The 6110-nt window shown below is 45.6% G+C and overlaps 1 long non-coding RNA gene across 1 annotated transcript in view; it reads left to right on the forward strand.

Moving 5' to 3' along the window:
• Positions 1-1610: 1610 nt before the first annotated feature.
• LOC119473907 overlaps positions 1611-6110 on the forward strand; it is a 21983-nt gene continuing 17483 nt past the window's right edge. Inside the window, exon 1 of the long non-coding RNA XR_005203163.1 lies at positions 1611-2255. This is a non-coding gene — a long non-coding RNA (uncharacterized LOC119473907). The remainder of the gene's footprint in view (positions 2256-6110) is intronic.

A 6110-nucleotide genomic window follows, 5' to 3' on the forward strand; every position in this document is an offset into this window, starting at 1 on the left:
AAAAATAAAAAATAAATAAAAAACTCTGCCACTCCTCCCCCTAAGGAATGTGATTTAAATTGATCTGGGGTGGGGCCTGGACTTCGGGATTTTTTTTTTAAAGCTTCTCACATCATTCACCTAATGTACAACTAAGTTTGTAATGCACAACTCTTTTGTACAACCATTAAAGCAGAGAGTGGTAAATAAGAGCAAATTGGAGTTTTGAAAAAAGACAGTAACTTTTCAGAGGTAGTGATGATGCCAGAGAGAGTTTCTAGCATGAGCAGCTGGGTGGATGGAAGAGGATAGCCGTATCATTTAATAATAAAAGGGGCAAATTAAAGGAAGAGCACATATGAGAGAGAACATCAACAGTTTAATTCTGAAACATCCAGGGCCAAAATTAAGTAGCTATGTGGATATATGAGTCTGGAGCCTTGAAGAGAGTTCTAGAATAGGGGTGTAAGCTTAGGAATCAGGCACATAGATGGCATTTGAGGCCAGAGGTATAAATAAGATGACCTAGGGAGAGGGCCAGGTGCGGTGGCTCATTCCTGTAATCCAGCACTTTGGGAGGCCGAGTGGGCAGATTGCTTGAGTTCGAGACCACCCTGGTCAACAAGGTGAAACTTTTCTCTACTAAAAGTACAAAAATTAGCCAGGTATGGTGGTGTGTGCCTGTAATCCGAGCTACTCAGGACGCTGAGGCAGGAGAATTGCTGGAACCCGAGGCAGAGGTTGCAGTGAGCAGAGATTGCATCACTGCACTCCAGCCTGGGTGACAGAGTCAGACTCTGTCTCAAAAAAAAAAGAAAAGAAAAAGAAAAGTTGGAATAAGAAGGTAGAGCTAGAGGTGGAAAAGGAAAACCTGGAGACTTTTGTATCTTGGAAGCCAAAGTATTTCCAGAAGGAGGGAATGGGCAGCTGTAACAGACACCCTGAGATGTCACATAGCATGAGGTCTAGAAAGAACCAATGTATTTGGCTGGGCGCAGTGGCTTAAATCTGTAATCCCAGCACTTTGGGAGGCGAGGCAGGCAGATCACCTGAGGTTGGGAGTTCGAGACCAGCCTGACCAACATGGAGAAACCCTGTCTCTACTAAAAAATAATACAAATATTAGCAGGGCGTACATTCCTGTAATCCCAGCTACTCGGGAGGCTGAGGCAGAAGAATTGCTTAAAACCAGGAGGCAGAGGTTGTGATGAGCCAAGATTGTACCATTGCACTCCAACCTGGGCAACAGCGAAACTCCGTTTCAAAAAATAAAAAATAAATCCAGCCTGAACCCAGGAGGCGGAGGTTGCGGTGAGCCGCGATCGCGCCATTGCACTCCAGCCTGGGTAACAAGAGTGAAACTCCGTCTCAAAAAAAAAAAAAAATAAATAAATCCAATGAATGTGTCAGCTTGGGTGCCACTGGCGACAATATCCAAAGCCGTTTTGGCAAGGCAAATGGAAGGTAAGGAAGTAGTAGCCATGTGTGGGGACATATTTTTCTCTGAAGGAAAATAAAGAACCAAGGTCCTAGCTGGAGGAATACAGGGAATGTTTTGGGTTTTTATTTTTTAATCTTATTTTCAAATAACTTTAAAACTGCAGACGAGTTGCAAAACTTAGTAAACTTAGTAAAGCAGAAGAAACACGCCATGTGAGAACTCAGATGTGCACACATGCAGGAAGAGTTTCTTCCAGAGACTTAAGCACTATGCTGAATGATAGGAGATGGGGGAGGGCATGGGTTAGGGATCTGAGGATAGTGGAAAGAGTTTGGAACAGCCACTGTGAGAAACAGACCTATCCAGGCAGCTTGTATGAAGGATCACTAGCACGGGGCTCCGGTGGAGTTAGAAAGCCTGAATCAGAACAGTGGAATGTCTTTCTCTAACAACTTACATATCCCCTCAGGGTGGGAGATGAGAGGTTGGTCCACCACCTGGTTAAAATGAATGACCCTAGGGCCCAAGCTGGGTGAGAAGGCAATGAAGCCAGGATAAACTGCTAGCCTAGAAGAATAGGATGGAGTCCAAGGAGTTGGCGCTAGCATGATGAGTTCTCAACCTTGGCTGAACATCAGGATCACCTGGGATACTTAAAAATAACAACAAAACAAAAAACTCCACCATTCCTACCTCTAAAGAATGTGATTTAAATTGGTCTGGGGTGAGGCCTGGACTTTGGGATTTTTTTTTAAAGCTCCCCACATCATTCACCTAATGTACAACCAAGCTGGTAATGCACAACTCTTTTGTACAACTATTAAAGCAAAGAGTGGTAAATAACAGCAAATTGGAGTTTTGAAAAAAACAGCAACTTTTCAGAGGTCGTGATGACGCTAGAGAGACTAGGAGGGAAAATTATAAATGAATGGCTGAAAACACCAAATTAAATGGGTGGGGGACTTGAGTGATTAGTGATATGAGCAGAGGACTTGGAGCCAAATGAGGAAAAGTTGTTGACCTGGGATGAGATAATGGGCTACGGCCTGGAGGATGCAGCAGCTGGAAGTGAGGAAACCATCGCTGCTCCCTCCCGCCCTGAGAGATGGAGAAGTAGAGAAGGCGGGGTCCATAAAAAGGCTGGGACAGAGAGGTTGTCCCCTAAAATGTCAGATTTCCGCCATGGCCAGAAGAGTAATCGAGACAAGACCTTGAAAATATGTTTCTTCCTCTTAGAAACTGACTTTATCAGCTGGGCGTGGTGGCTCACGCCTGTAATCCCAACACTTTGGGAGGGCAAGACAGGCAGATCACCTGAGGTCAGGAGTTCGAGACCAGCCTGGCCAACATGGTGAAACCCCATCTCTACTAAAGTATAAAAATTAGCCAGGCGTGATGGTGAGTGGCTGTAATCCCAGCTACCAGAGGGCTGAAGCAGGAGAACACTTGAACCCAGGAGGTAGAGGTTGCAGTGAGCCAAGATCGTGCCATTGCACTCCAGCCTGGGCAACAGAGCCAGACTCCGTCTCAAAAAAAAAAAAAAAAAAAAAGAGAGAGAGAGAAAAAGAAAGAAACTGACTTTATCCAGGCTGGCTTGGTAGATGCTGCCAGAACGGAGTCCATGCTCACCCCTTTTGTTGTAGGCCTGTGTCTGTGGCACAATTCTGTGTGGTCTCAACTATCCTTAGCTTTACCCCTCTTCACTGGGAAGCGGAGAGCATCACTTGAGCCCAGGAGTTCTCTAATCCAACCTGGGCAGGTATCATTACCCCATCTCTAAAAAAAAGGAAAAAGAAAAACCAGTGTCACTTGCTATAAATAGGAAGTAGGAAGTAAATATTAAAATAAATACAATGAGAACAAAATGATTTAAGTGATAGCTAGATACAGTTGTCTCCTGATAGTTGAGTCTGGGGCCTATACTTTCCTTGTTAAAACGAGTGATTTCAGCCGGGCGCGGTGGCTCACGCCTGTAATCCCAGCACTTTGGGAGGCCGAGGCGGGTGCATCACGAGGTCAAGAGATCGAGACCATCCTGGTCAACATGGTGAAACCCCGTCTCTACTAAAAATACAAAAAATTAGCTGGGCATGGTGGTGCGTGCCTGTAGTCCCGGCTACTCGGGAGGCTGAGGCAGGAGAATTGCCTGAACCCAGGAGGCGGAGGTTGCGGTGAGCCGAGATCGCGCCATTGCACTCCAGCCTGGGTAACAAGAGCGAAACTTCGTCTCAAAAAATAAAAAAATAAAAAACGAGTGATTTCATGTTGAGTAGATTGAGGAAGAACAAAAAAGAGTGATTGGTACAAATTAGAGGAAAGCTAAAGACTATTGGCACCCAACAAAGGCTTTCTTCTTGGTCTAATCACAAATGAAAGGGAACCAAAAAAAAAACAAATCACTTTTTCATTAGGAAAGATGAGTAGTTTAGGTGGTACATGGACAGTCCTTTAGTTATATAAGTAAGCAGAGGGGGAGAGAGCCTCACCTGGTGTGAGCCCCCAGGACGTGATCAATCTCTTTATTTAGCCAATGTGAGCAGGAAGCTCCCCAACGTTTGCCTTTGTAGGAAGTAGGAAACACCCAAGGCCCACCACATCATACTTCCCCTTAACTGGCTCTATCAAAAGACTCCAGTGTATGCAAGATAAGAAAGAAAATCTTTCAAAAAGTCAAAAACTACATTACCAATATCTTTTTTTTTTTTTTCCCGGAGACAAGGCCTCACTCTGTTGTACAGGCCAGAGTGCAGTGGTACAATCACCGCTCACTGCAACCTCTGCCTCCTGGGCTCAAGCCATCCTCCCACCTCAGCCTCCGTAGCTGGGACTACAGGCATATGCCACCGTGCCTGGCTAATTTTTGTATTTTTTGTAGAGATGGGGTTTTTTGTTTGTTTGTTTGTTTGTATTTTTTGTAGAGACGGAGTTTCACTCTTGTTACCTAGGCTGAAGTGCAATGGCACGATCTCGGCTCACCGCAACCTCCGCCTCCTGGGTTCAGGCAATTCTCCTGCCTCAGCCTCCTGAGTAGCTGGGATGACAGGCACGCGCCACCATGCCCAGCTAATTTTTTATATTTTTAGTAGAAACGGGGTTTCACCATGTTGACCAGGATGGTCTCCATCTCTTGACCTCGTGATCCACCCACATCGGCCTCCCAAAGTGCTGGGATTACAGGCGTGAGCCACCGTGCCCAGGGAGATGGGGTTTTACCATGTTGCCCAGGCTGGTCTCAGACTCCTGGGCCCAAGCAATCCACCCACCTCGGCCTCCCAAAGTGCTGAGATTATAGGCCTGAGCCACTGCACCAGGCCCATTGTGAATATCTTAATACTATTTTTGACCCTGTCAGTACCTTCACCATGGGATACAGAGTCAGTAAGTTGAAGAAACTCACTGCAAGAGACAGAGACCCACACAGTTATGGGGTGTGAAGTTCACACTTAATGAAGATAGCCACCACTGCTGAAGTTGACATGTCACTACTGTTATGAAGTAAGAAGTTTGGGAATGTACTCACGCATACACACACACACACACACACACACACAAATGGAGAGACAGTCTTGCGAAGGGGGCAACAGCAAGTAAGCAGTGTCTTCACTCTATCTTTTGGTGCCCCACATACTACCTTCCTAGCTTAGCAACCTTCCTAGCGTGGCAGATGAGGTGTACTAGGATGAAAGGGAAGATTCAAGTCTGAGGTGTGGCTCCATCCGCCTCCGTGTGAACCTGTGCCAACCAGCACACAGCCGTGAGAGCCTTCAGAGGGATGCATGTTACACACATGTCCAGTTAAAGGATATAAAGATAGTTGGACTCCCTTCCTCTCTCCTCCCTTGAAATCTTCCAGAAGCGACACAAAAAGAAAGCAAAGCAAAAACACAGAAAAGGTCCCATTTTTAATGAAACAAAGAAACTCTCAGAACTTCAAACCACAAACCATGAGAAATACCTGCCAAATACTGCAAAGTCTGACTATAATTGATGAAATGCTAAGAGTCGATGTACAGCCTCCAACAGGAAATGTGTTTCCTTAGAGGGACCAAATCACTGATCCTTGGATTGGAGGGGTGTTTCCCAAAGGGGAAAGAAGACTTGTATTACTGAGGAAAGATGAAATAAGTTTAGGGGGTACATGAAGAGTCACTGAGTTATATTAAATAACCTAATGAAAAAGTGATTTATTTTTTTTAGTTCCCTTTCGTTTGTGATTAGACCAAGAAGAAAGCCTTGGTTTGGTGCCGATAGTCTTTAGCTTTTCTCTAATTTGTACTAATCACTCTTTCTGACTAGGAAAATACAGACCTCAGACTTAGCCCCCAGCAGACACCTGTATCTAGCTAGAACTTACTGTAGCTAGATACAGTGTGAGCAACAGAGTGAGATTCTGTCTCAAAAAAAAACAAGGCCGGGCACGGTGGCTCAAGCCTGTAATCCCAGCACTTTGGGAGGCCAAGGCGGGTGGATCATGAGGTCAAGAGATCGAGACCTTCCTGGTCAACATGATGAAACCCCGAATCTACTAAAAATACAAAAAAATTAGCTGGGCATGGTGGTGCGTGCCTGTAGTCCCAGTTACTCTGGAGGCTGAGGCAGGAGAATTGCCTGAACCCAGGAGGCGGAGGTTGCGGTGAGCCGAGATTGCGCCATTGCACTCCAGCCTGGGTAACGAGAGCGAAACTCCGTC

The sequence above is a fragment of the Cebus imitator genome, unplaced genomic scaffold (genome assembly GCF_001604975.1).
Source record: "Cebus imitator isolate Cc_AM_T3 unplaced genomic scaffold, Cebus_imitator-1.0 Scaffold193, whole genome shotgun sequence".
Taxonomy (NCBI): domain Eukaryota; kingdom Metazoa; phylum Chordata; class Mammalia; order Primates; family Cebidae; genus Cebus; species Cebus imitator.